Genomic DNA, 13,692 nt, shown 5'->3' with positions numbered 1-13,692 from the left:
GTGGGGCATATGCTCACTGGAATATTATTATACTTATAATTGCTTAGATTAAGAGTGTGTTCTGACTATGCTCCCATATCTTCACTGGTAACTCAGTTTGTATAGGACATACTAATACCCAACCTACCTGAATGGACACAAAACACATACTAATACCCAACCTACCTGAATGGACACAAAACAAACAATTCAAACTGAAACTTTGCCCTTCTAACTTAGCTTCTACCTCAGCTTTCCATATTGCATTGCTTTGCAGTCTGGGGGAAGGATATCATATTAATAAGCACACACAGATAGAGAAAGAGAGAGAGAGAGACAGAGTGAGTGAGAGAGATAGAGACAGAGAGAGAGAGAGACAGAGACACAGACAGAGACAGAGAGTACCAAAGCTGGCCCAGAATGCAAGCCTCAAGTTTAACCTCCCAAGTTATTGAGGTGCAAGTGTATACCAACATGCCTGGCTTATAATTACATTTCATTTACATAACTATATCTCACAGACTGGGCTTTCTATGAGAACACTTCATTTAAAACCCCCTGGTGATTTCTATGACCCATGAAAACATTACTCTAAAACACCTGAGTTCAGACTCAAAATCAAAATCCTTCCACACGAATCTCATGCCAAAGCATGTGGAATGGTCATCTTCCTAAGGACTAACTCACTGACATGTTTTCTATACAGTTACAGCGAGATCAGTCAGCAGCCTGCTTTTGTGAAGAGCTATCTCCACAACATGCAGTTTACACAAATATTTAGAAGTGTTTTCTATAAGTAACAGTTGCTAAACCAGCTGTGAAAAACAGAAGCTCTTATTTGAGTTGCAAATGGATGCTTTTTAAAAGGGCAGCCAATCCAACTTGAACTGAAATCCTAAATTTACTTGTCAAAGAGCCTCAATAATGTCACAGACTGTATAGCATCTTGCAGACACATATGCAGCACAATGTTGGTCCCAAAGGTTACAGCAGTTAGTGAGACTTTAACCATCGTTGACCAAGAATACATATTATAATGCTCACACATTACAAAGCCATCTCACAACACATATCTCAGGATGCAGACCCATCACTAGGACACATATAGCTATACACACAACAAGTGCATGCCTTCCTTTCTTTAGTTCATATGCAGAAGTTGGTTAAAATGGCATCTGAGCCTCCAAGTTCTACTGCCCACTTCAGCCTTAATACAAATCTTACGAGGAAGCTATTTCTGTCACCCACATGCTAAGGAACACAAGCAGAGGGTCAGGTTGAGAAGATCTTGTCTTTAAGACTGCAGTGAGGGCATCCACCCTGCTCTAATCAGCTCGTTTCCCTTCTACTTTATTAATAAGTCATAGAACATCTATAACAGATAAAAGGATGAATCCAGAACTGGAGGGTGGAAATCAAGAGAGACTAGGAAAACATAGGGCAAGAGAGGTGTCAAGCCACCAGCAGCCAGAGTCTAGAGGAGGAAAGCAATGCTCCTGTATGGGTTTCAATATTCCAATCAGATGTCCAGTGTGTGAGCCCAAGTGTCAAGGTGGTAGGAAGCACTAAAAAGTGGCCTTGAAATTGGGTAAAGATGACAGAAAATAATCATTCTTAACATGGAACCTGTGCAGGGTGATGGAGAATGGACTAGACAAGTTATGAAACACACCAACTGCAGGGCATCCTGAGATATGTTGTGAGATGGTTTTGTAATGTGTGATTTCTGGGTTCTAGAAAATAGGTCAAAGCAAGATTCATTCAAGATGCCGAGTTGGAATGGCTAACGCTCAAGGAATACTCCCAGCAGAGTCCAGATATATGAACCAGGTAAGAATCACAAAGCTACCCTTGTAATGGGGCACATGCTCCAAACCTCTTTCTTGGGTACAATGGATACCATCCCAAGAACCACAACTAGGAATCACAAGTGTAAGCAAAGGGACCACTGCAGTGGAGCCAGCCCACTCATGGATGATTAGAGAGGACACTTTCAACACAACCAAATATGAGGATAATACTTTCTAATTAAAAGCAGTAGCATTTATTGTGTACTAGGGACTGCTCCATCTGCTGTATGTTCACTACCTCATTTCTGTATTCCTGTTGACTCATTCAAAACATTATGAGTGTCAGCCACTAAATATTTATTTAAGATATACCAATATGCAAAACAGAGGTTGTTTTGTAAGACTGCTCTAGTCCCTTAATCTCCAAACAACTCATTTGACTATATCTATTTTAGAAGATAAATTTATTTTAAGTATTCAAGGAGGTTATATGACCTCACCCAATACCCTGAAAATGATAGGCAGTCTAACATGGAAGGAACATCTATTTTATCACTGCTACCAGAGAGAGAAAAACAGATACAGAGGCGCGCGCGCGCGCGCGCGCGCACACACACACACACGGACAGGGACAGGGACAGGGACACGGACACGGACACGGACACAGACACGGACACACTCTCACACAGACAGATAGCCAGATGGACACACACAAACACAGACAGACAGATGACCAGACGGACGGACAGACAGATAGACAGACAAACAGACATCCTCTTGATGTGGCTACAAAGTCATGTTCTGGAAAGTCAACAACATTCTCCTCATGCACAAGTGTGTGCTGCATGTAGTGCTAAGCTGGGAGCTTCAAGGCAAACACGAAGATTCCATGTGCATACAGCGAAGTCAAAGGGAGAGGGCAGCAATCTCATTTTGCAGAGTCCTTACCCTGCCCTGCAGCCGGTGTCTTTCATAACTTGTCTAGCCCATTCTCCATCACCCTGAGCAGGTTCCATGTTAAGAATGCTCTGTCTCTGGCTCTGTGACTATTCTATGTCACCACAACTTCTGCACCTGACCGGGGCTTTAACTGATCTCACACTACATTCAGAATCTAACTCATAGGACAACATGGGTTTGTGTTTGGGGTTATAACATATTTCCACACTAGGCTTTTAAAAAAAATCAAAGCCATAGTAAGTTCTCAGTATATGATTATTAATCGAATGGAAGAAAAATATGAACAATAGAATAAAATCAACCAATTCTCCCATTCAGACAACCTTGCTAATGCTGCAGGTCTTTAATACAGTTCTCAATGTTGTGGTGACCCTCAACCATAAAATTGTTTCATTGCTACTTCATAACTGTAATTTTGCTACTGTTGTGAATTATATTGTACATATCTGATATACAGGATATCTGATATGCAATCCCCCAAAGGAGTGGCAACCTACAGGTTCAGAACCCATTGCCCTATAGATCCAAGGTGATAAATTCATTGCTCTTGGGTAGGGAGAGCATAATCAAAATCTTGCAGCTACAAAATTCTCTGTATTTGTGTAAAGCAAAAATAGCTTAGTAACAACAAAATGTTAGCAAGGATGTAGACAAAAAAAACATTTATTGGTGATAAGATTGGATATCTATTTTCACTTTATCAACAATATCAACCTCAATAATATTACCTTTTGAATGCTTTTATAAAGAATTTTGTCATATATATATATATATATATATATATATATATATATTCTATTGTGCAAATTCTTTTAAACATTTTCTTTTCCAATGATGTAGGTATGCATGTTTGTGTGCATATATGTATGTCTCTCTCGCTCTCCCTCTCTCTCTCCCACTCCTCCTCACTTTACACGTTTCGGGTTCCCAGAGTCTATAAGAGGTCATAAGACCCCATGGAACTAGAGTTATAGGCTGTTGGGCTTCTGTAGTCATGGGGCTGGGAACTGAACTCAATACTCTGGAAGAATGGGAAGTACTCTTAACTGTTGAACCACTTCTTCAATCCCAAATCTTAATTTTATACTAACTTATATCCGTGAATAAAAAGTATGAATGGTACCTCACTGTTAAAAGACAATAATACTCCATATAAAGAATATTTGTAGCCAATTTTAAAATACATCTGCTATTAATTTAGAACCTTTTCCTCTACCCTTTATGTATATCCAAGTTTTCCCATGAAGCAAGTTCAAAGATTCCAGAATGGGGCTGTCAGTGTGCACACTAGTCCAAGCCACGGGAAATGGAAGGATCCTGTAAGGATTCAGGATTAGTAAGGCAACTAGGAGGTGCTAGTCTTAGACCTGGCAAATGAGAAATCCTAAGTCAGCCTCAGATCAAAGCAAAACAAATAAAACTACTCCAAAGGCAATAATTCCATTTAAAATAATTTAACTACTTGGTAATTTAATTTAAATTAAATTAATGAGGATAAGATGGAATCCACTGGAATTGTTTGGTAGAATAGCTTTTGCCCAAATACATAGAATTCAGTACATGTATGCAATTATGCACTGTATTTGAATATTTAAATTTGAATTCAAAATATTAAAAAATCAAACTTTTAAATTAAATTACCCAATTCAATAAGGAGATTACACTCTCAACACAGATCCAGCCAAAGTAGATTTCATTCTGGCCCCCACCTCAGATTTGCTCTGGAACAGTTTTACACTTGGTGTTTCTTCACAACCAGGGCCAGAAAACTTTTTTATACTTTAATGTTTTAGCTAGAAACACTGTCTGCCAGCAAAAGCCCATGAATCCCTTGCCCACGTTCTGTATGGACTCTAGGAATCACAAGTTTGAAAATGATACGGCTAAAGATGACTTGTAAACAGAACATAACTACTGATCATTGGAAATAGAACCTGCCAAAACAAACATGTTCAATATGCAAAATGCACACTGGAATGTGAACATTTCATATAAGAAAGAAATGCCTTTAGTTTTAAATTAGTTAAATGATGAATTATTCTGGATATATTATCAATAAGTACAGCATTATTTAACTTTTCTGTCTACTAGGAAACATAAACATGACTCATATTATATGTTAAAAACTTTGATTGCACAGATACATTTTTATCCTGTGCCTTTGGGGCAAAGCTGCTGTATCCAACAACTCCAGTGGGGCCCAAGTAATCCTCATCATGACCTTTATTCTAGAAACATGCAATGGTTTTGAGAATTTGGAGGTGGAGAGGGGAGAGGGAAATGAAAAGTTCAGAGTGTCATAAAAGTCTGGAAGGATGTCACTGATCCTATAGGACCAGGGATACCAACGTCCTCAGTACAGCAGCCAATCACCCCAAACTAAGGGTTATCCAATGGAAAACAGAAAGTCCATCTCAGCTACCAATGACACTCCAGCACTGAACTTGGTGTCTTCAGCTATAATGTCTCCTTCTGTCTTTAACTTGACATCCCATGGGTGTGATTCCATTAGTGATCTCACATGGCATTCACTGGCTCTGAACTCCACATCCAATTCAGATTTTTCAATTACAAAATAAAAATTAAACAATTTAAATTTTGCTCTGCTCCACAAATTTTCCTCTACAGTGACAGCATCAAGTATCTCCAGACAACAGGCTTTCCTTCTTTCTCTTGCTAACCCACATGGAATCAGCCATATTGGCGCATGACAATGATTCCATCTCCACTGCTGTGATCAAGCCTTGATCTGTATGTGACAAGCAGATCCCGCTACCATTTCTTTCTCCAGCCATATAGTCAAGGACTTTCCGTCAGATAACTATTCTGCTATATGTATACCTTAACTAATTAAAATGGCAGAAGATGGGTTTTATTGCAGAAAAGCATCCAGTGACACACACACACACACACACAAATGTAGTGGAAAGTCTTCATTTTGTACAAGATTTTATCATGGTCCTATAATCTCTGGAGCGACACTTCCATGTTAGAAGAGGAGGGAAGAAACAGAGAGGACCTGCTAACTGAGATGCTCCAAAGTGGAGCAGACAGAATGTGCACTCAACATACTTTCTCACTTTATTTTTGTTGTTGTTTATAAAAATTAGTTTCTATGTAATTAAAAGAAATGTGTGATAGTATAAAATTTGAGGTATAAAAAGAGTTGAGTGGCTGCTTTTTTTTTTCTGAAAGTAAAAAACAAATGATGAAGACAGAAATCCATTTTCCCATCCTGGCTGACACCTAGAAGCTGTAGAAAAGTCACTTCCATTTTTTAGTCAAGCGAATAAGCAATACCACAAATTCTCCCTGACAGAGACCCATGTTAATAAAAAATTTAAGGAAGACAAGCCTAAAAGCACTACAGGGAACGCTCCAGAGAGCTTACAGTCTGTGTTTATGCTAGACTTACAACTGATACAATGAATCTGCTAGACTGCTTCAAACAGGTTCTCAATAGATGCTCTCAGTTATCATGCTGATGCAGAGAGAGGTATAGTGATGTCTATTCTAGGCGTGGCATAAGCATCCCCTGTTCTAGAAGATGCTGTAGAAACTTATAATAAATATTCACCATCCTAACAGAAAAGAAAACAAGGACTTAATACATGTCCCCCTACTGCAAAGTAGCCAAGGGTGGCATTTAAAACATTTTGTTATTATGGAAAAGTCAATCTTTGCCATTTTTCTCTGGGGAAATATATATTGATATATTGTATCTTTGTATGTGATTGACACCTGTCAGATTGCTTTTAAATGACATTTTCTGATAATGATTTAGAGGCTTTGCTTTTATGTAGCACTTTGTTTACCCTGGGTCTCTGAACACTAAGCCACATTCTCAGATTATGAACTAATATCAAAGACTCTAAGTAAGAAAATTCATGAAGAATCACTGAAGGAGAAAACTGGGTTCTCACGAAAGGTCACTTTTGGAAGAACTAAAAATATATTCTGAGACTTCCCATTTCCTGACCAGCATGTATGAAGCTCAGCGGTCACCACAGTTCCTAACAAAACGAAGAGGAATTCAACTGGAAAGTCAACTCTTGCCTTAGATTCACCAGAACAGCAAGGGCATAAGGCAAGGCCTGCCCCTGACATAGAAAGATGGGGGACACAAAGCAGAGACATCTTTGGGAACCATGGTCCTCTGCTTCTCCTACCCAGGCAGGAAAGGCCATTGATCAATTTGAAGACATTACACAGCTAAAGGATCCACAGAGGCTACGGCATAAGGGGTTCCCCAATATGTATACTAAAACTGGCATTTTATAAAGTAAGCATTCAGGATTAGTGAAAGGAATGCTTGTTACTAATATTTAAGGACAAAATATCAGGACACCTTATTCAAGATGACGCATATGGCAGGTGGGTCTGGGGGAAATGCTTACCACCTTACTTTGTTAAAGAAGTGAAAATGTAAGATGCAATGATGACACTGGTCAAAATCTAAAGTCATCATGCTGACAAACACCACGTCATGCAAGCAAGCAGCTAAGGCATGGTCATCTGTTAGAGGTGGGAATGAATGCGCTTTGGCGGGCAGGTTTGCTGCTTCATTAAAAAAACAAAAAACAAAAAAAAAAAAACTAAAGAGTAAGTTCACCAGATTATACTGTCACACTCTTAGTAGTTGCCTGTACAGCATTTCCAGTACATTGCCCATAACTGCCAAAATCATAACTGGAAGGCAACCAAGACTGCCTTCCATCTGTAAACAAACAGTGACACTTCTAGCCAAAAGAATAGCATTCTACATTACAAGTGGGGTGGTGACTTGGCCCAGTGGGTAATAGCATTTGTCTCCAAGCCTAATAATTTGAGCTCCATCCCCAAAGAACACATAGTGGAAGGAGAGAATCATCTGCAATAAGTTGTCTTCAGATGGTGGTATGTGCATGCAAGCATGCAAACATATACATACATTGTACAAACATACAATACACAAATGTCACATCCCACCATAAAACACATACATACATACATACATTCATTCATACATACATACATACATACATACACACATACATAAATAACAATGCTTTTAATATATCAAGTCCTCAAAGGACACAAAGAAACTGCCCACCACTGTTGTGGAGTGAAAGGGAGTGCTCTGAAAAGACTACACAGTGAAGGCTATTGACTGTATAGCTTGTCACAAGAAGCAAAACCACGGTAATGGTAAGACCATTGCTGTCACCAGGAGTTAAAAAGTAAGGAGTGGATGGCAGGCAGGACACAGGACTTGTGGGTAGTTATGTGTCAAAACTCATAAATCCCTAGGAATGTACATGAAGAAGGACATCTGACACAAACTACACACTCGGCATACTGATATGCCAGTCCAGGGTCATCAGTTCTAACAAATGCCACCCATGTGCACATACATCACTGAGAAGGATTACAGCCAGGAGGGCCAAATAGGTGTATGGAGTATTTCAACTGTCTGCTGTTTTGCTGTGTATCTCAGAATCTGAAAACAAGACTTATTAATCTAAAATCATCTTGAAATTCCATTTAAGAGAATTTAAAAGAATATATTCTATATAGTGATCCGCAAAAGTACAATTGAAAAACTAGGTAAAAATCTCAATATTACAATTCATACTGCACTCAAACAGAAATAAAATGTGAGAGTACAATTTCCTAAAACTAAATACTACTGACAAGTCTGTAAAATTAATCCAAAGTAGTAGGTACTGTCACAGAGGTCCGAGTTAACCTCTCTCAGAAAATTTTACATCATATAAATGTTTTATGTTTTATATTTGTCTATACCAGAAAAACAAATGAAATTTTATTACTCCACACTAAGTTTAAACCCTCTACTAAAAACCAATATGAAGGGTTGGTGTGCTCCTTGTCATTCTAGCTCTGGTTATCAGTTATTGAACTTAAATCTGTCAGCCTCACACATGGTCTATCATCATACTTAGCTCCATTTTCCTCCAAATGGACAAAAAGTTAAAAACATTTTTTAAAAAGGAAAAGACAGGACAGGAAAGAGGGAAAGGAAAAGAAAGGAAAGAAAAATGAAAAGAAAGGAATAGAAAAGAAAATAAAGGAAAAGAAAGGAGAAAGAAACAATGGGTAGTTAGTACTTACAGTTCACTGAGAGTGTCAATTAATAACTTTTTTTTTCATCCCAAGTATTCACTGGGATAGCCCTTAATAAACAGAAAATAAGTTTTCAATAAGCAGAAGTATTAACAAATGTCTACCCTCAGTCACTTTATTGAGACATCCTATTTATATTTCTCCAAGCAATTTGTTCTAAAATAAGGAACACTGGACAACTCAGAAGTTCACATCCTCTCAAGGGTTCATGAACATGAGCAAACAAAATAATTAGGGGAAACAAACCCACTCCTTCATGACAAAGGTAATAAAAGCATCAACTTGAGATTATGGAAGACAGCCATGCAGACAGGGCTGGAAGGTCAACCTGTGTGCCTGGCTTGACAATGAACTCAGCAAGCAGAAAAATCTCTGATAGGTCCTTTAAAAGGTACTGTGATGAACAGCTAATATTTACTTGCATACAATTCGGGATCTCCTATCAGAACGGTAGACGTGACAAAGTGATAATGTGTAATCTTTCAGAAGGCGAAAATGAGTCTTAGGTGCCTGGTTCTTTCCCACATCTCCACAAACTGCAACCAGTGACATACGCAATCTGACCCAGGGACAACCGGATGATTCATAACTAAAGGCACCTGACACTAAGTCTGAAAACCTGAGAACAATCTCAGGAACACAGGAAAACACACACACACACACATACACATACACACACACACACACGAAAAACAGAAGAGGGAACTGACTTTTCAAATGTGCCCTCTGAGATCTTCACATGTGTCACAGTGTATGTGCACTCACACACAGATATAAACACACAAAACAAAGAAATAGACAAAATATTTTTAAAGGTTATGTCCCCAAACTTAATTATTAATAATCAACTCCGTGCACCCTGAAACTCCTTGAAGACATTGAGCCAAGGCAGAGGGCAGTGAATATACAAAAGGCACCACATAACTTCAGAAACAATCCAAGTAATCCTAGTATCAGTGAGAACTCCTAAACCTTTTAGATATCGTGATGTGGAATCAGAATAAGTTGTACAAGGCAAACTAAGGATGTTCTGATATGATAATGTTGACATGAACCTAAAAACTAGTATTAAACAGAAGCCAAACAACAATACCAACCAACCACAGCTCCCAGGGTCTAAACCACCAGCCTGGGAGCACTTAGGGGGGGGATCCAGGGCTTCAGCTGAATACTTTAGAGTGGAGGGCCCTGTTGGGCATAGGTGGAAGAAGAGAACCTTGACCTCATGAAGCCTGGACGCCCCAGGGGGTGGGAATTTTGAGGGTGGGGAAGTGGGAGTGGGGGGGTAAGTAGGGGTTACATCCACAGAGAAGAAGGAGGAGGGGTAAGGGGATGGGGGTTCCCGGGTGGGTGGGGGATGGGGTAAGTGGACAACATATGAAATGTAAATAAAATATCCAATAAAAAAAATTTTTTTCAAAAAAAAAAACAAGCCAAACACCAAGACAGACTGTAAGTGTAATATTGTCTACTGTAAGTGTAATAGTGTTTGGATCTAAAATTGCCATCACATAGGAAACAAGCCTCCATGAACATCTGTGTGTGGTTATGTTGACTAGTGAGTCTGCTGGCCATGCCTATGAGAGGATATCTTGATTAGGCTAACAGAACAAAGAAGCCCCTGAACAAAGAAGTTCAGGATGTGGGCCACTGTAGGAAGCCGCGCATGCGCTGGCTAAAGCTGTGTTTGCCTGACATCCGGGATTTTTCCTGGTGAATAGGTGAATTGCGCATGTGCCATGGAAAAGGCCTGCCAAAGTTAAAGCCCATCCCACGACGTTTGGCACGCTACGAGTAAGCAGCCAATCAGAGGTGAATGCACCGCTCCAAGGGTATATTAAGCAGTGCTTTTCCTGGGCCTGGCGTCTTCTTCCACCATTTTGTATTTGGGAATAAACGTGTTTTTACGGAAGGATTCTGGTGTGTGTGTGTGGTGCGTTCTTGCTGGCGAGACGATTACACGTGCGCCTCACAGGCCACACATTTCTTAGGATTAGGTCCACAAAGGTCGCTAGCACAGTTGCTCATCTCTCTCTGCTTCCTGGATCTAGATATGATATGACCACCTACTTCAAGGTCTTGCCACCAGAACATCCCTGTTGTGATACACTAAACTCTCAAACTGTAAACACACACATATACACACATACACACACAGTGCTGTGAATCAAGATACCACATTTTAAGTATTGTATATTTTAATAGATAAATACTACCACCAGTAAAAGTACATTTTCCTAAGATAACTAAGCCTGTCAAATACTTACTTAAGGTCAATGACCTCTGGGAGAAATCATGTTTCAATTAAGATATTTTATTTTAAAGGTATTCCTTCTTTTTGGTGGCATATTTCTTCATTGTTCCGGAGAAATCCAATTAATCTCATCTCTCTAAAATATTCTGGAATCCTATCCTCTGGTATCTTCCTTACAAGCCTAGGTCAAACAAGTACTGGAAACTGTCCCCTATCCAGAGACTTTGTACCTCATGTCCATGGCCCATAGGGTCCTTCAGACTGCAGACAATCTTTGAAAGAACAGTGTGGAGAAGGCTGACTACTCCCGTGACAGCGGATGCATTTGATTGAATGTTGCTCCAGATCTTCTATTTCTTGTTGCACTATTTCTATTCTTTCAAAGGTAAACATCTTTAAATTTTTCAGCTCTCATGAAAGGCCTGGGGTGAATGAGGCATCATGTGAGGTTAACAACCCCATGTTCCAGTAAGTTTTTAAGCTAGAAAATGATAATCTCACACCAGTGAGCTACCTCTCTGAACCATGCTGCGGCCACAGAGTAATTAGAGCAGGCCACTCTTCTGCCCTACTGAGTGGAGCTGTTGACTGTTGACAATTTGGCATTATCTATCAAAAACCATGAAAGAAATATATGCCTTTTGTCCTAGAGAATTCATCTCTTGGAACTGATCCTAGATAATAAGGATGCACAGAATCATATTTATATCCCCATTGTTCATAATTAGTAAATATTGGAAGAAGGTTAGATATTCTCAGGCAGAACAAAGATTAAATAAATTACTGTGAGCCCATAGAGTTCAAAGTGTCACAAATGCTCACATCAAATGACATAGAAATGTGTGCACTAGCATATAACAATGCCTAGTTTAGACAAACACACATTATTTTCCAAAATACCACATACAGTATATAAAAATCTGTTACATACTATAGATTCTTAAATATAAAAATATAAGTCCAGACAGAGGATAAGTAGTTATCTACCATCCTGTGTGCAGTCATGATAGTAGCCGTTGTTTTCCTTGCCTCATATGTCGGAAACAAGTCTATAATGAACATTTGTCACTTCAACAAAAAGATACAAGTGAAGAAAAGGTAATTTTTTTCAAAGAAACAATCTGAAAGAAGGAGGATTAGAAATGGGATTGAGAGGCACGCTTTCCATGGTGAGGCTCTGAAATGCACAGTCCACAGAGGTCTCAGAATCCGTTGGCCTGAGAGATTCTAAGAAAGGATAGCAACCTCTCCTTTGAGCACAGCTTGAATACAGTCTTGACCTCCGTGGCCTCCTGCAGCTCATGTGCAAAAAGACTAAACCAAAATACAATTTTCACTCAGCGACACATAAAGTAGTCAGTTCCTTAGACTGCCCTGATCCTCGGCATTCCCTTACCCTACACAAGGGAAAGTAACCCGCTCATCTCGCACACAGCCCCGAGAGCCAATGACCTTGAATATGTGAGCCCAGCAACTTGCTTGAGCATTAACCACAAATACCACTGAGTATTAGTTAATATTGAGCAATGCACTGACTCTGACATTATCTAATGACCTTTTCATATAAAAGAAACTTACAGGCGCTGAAAAGAGCTCTGGACTATGTGCTTACTGTACATGTATGAAGACATACGTTCAGATCCCCGGAATTCACATAAAAATCAAGTTGGCATGGTGGAGCACCTTCAGTCCTAATACTGGAGAAATAAACACAAGGGATGCCAGTAGCAGTCTGCCTAGCTGGTCTAGCCAAATCTTAATGCCAGGTTTAACTAGAGATCCCAGCACAGTAAATAAACTTGAAAGCAATTGAGGAAATCGACCTTAAGCCTGTAAACCCACATGCACATAAATACACATGTACCTGCATGTATATATGTACCAACATACATGTACCAACTCTCACATAAGCATACATGTACATGAATGGAGAAAAAGAGAAAAGTTATATTTAATTTCAGCCACTTAAATGATGCATCATACGACAAAAAAAAAATGGTGGCACCTATTAAAATCTTACTTATGTTTACTTGTAGGCTTTACAATGCACAGTGACATGGTGACCAAAATTATTGCTGAAATATGTTTAAAGACAAATGAAGATGTCAAATTCCTTTGCTATGAAAATGTTTCTAAAATTTGTTTTTCTTGTCCCCCTATGAACACATATAATAATATTGTGCAAGAACATAATTAAATGAACTTTTGATTGGGAATAAAGTTCCGAGCCTTAGCCAAAGAGAGAGACGATGAAGAACTTGTGTGAGAGCAGACCAGTTGGTCCAAGGGTGGCTAAGTTACAATACCTTCCTTGCTTACCCAAACTCAACAACCGAGCTCAAGTCAGTGAAGAGAGCCAGAGAAATGCCAAGAGGATTCCGCTAGGGCTGCAGGTTATGGCCAAAAAGTAAAAATAATGCATGTCAGCATTTCAACCTGGAGGGTCTGGGCAGGGATGGAGGGATGTGTGCAATCGGGACTTTAGAGACCATGAGCTAAGGTGTAGATTCTGTTCTGGGTTTTCTGTTTTGTTTCTGGAGTGTGTGTGTGTGTGTGTGTGTGTGTGTGTGTGTGTGTGTGTGTGTG

At 39.4% G+C, this 13,692-nt stretch overlaps 1 protein-coding gene across 7 annotated transcripts in view; it reads right to left on the bottom strand.

The window, feature by feature from the left end:
• Window positions 1-13,692, bottom strand: part of Klf12 (Kruppel like factor 12) — a 384,722-nt gene that overhangs the window by 226,012 nt on the left and 145,018 nt on the right. Inside the window, exon 1 of one of the 7 annotated variants that reach the window (XM_028756556.1) lies at window positions 8,841-8,908. The exons of the other annotated variants lie outside the window; for them this stretch is intronic. The gene's annotated coding sequence lies outside the window, so the exon portion shown is untranslated. Of the gene's footprint in view, window positions 1-8,840; window positions 8,909-13,692 lie in introns of those variants that run through there. 7 annotated transcript variants of the gene reach the window in all.

This window comes from Grammomys surdaster, unplaced genomic scaffold (genome assembly GCF_004785775.1).
Source record: "Grammomys surdaster isolate TR1022 unplaced genomic scaffold, NIH_TR_1.0 126124, whole genome shotgun sequence".
In the NCBI taxonomy this organism is placed as follows: Eukaryota; Metazoa; Chordata; class Mammalia; order Rodentia; family Muridae; genus Grammomys; species Grammomys surdaster.
This window is presented reverse-complemented; position numbering and strand designations above follow the sequence as displayed.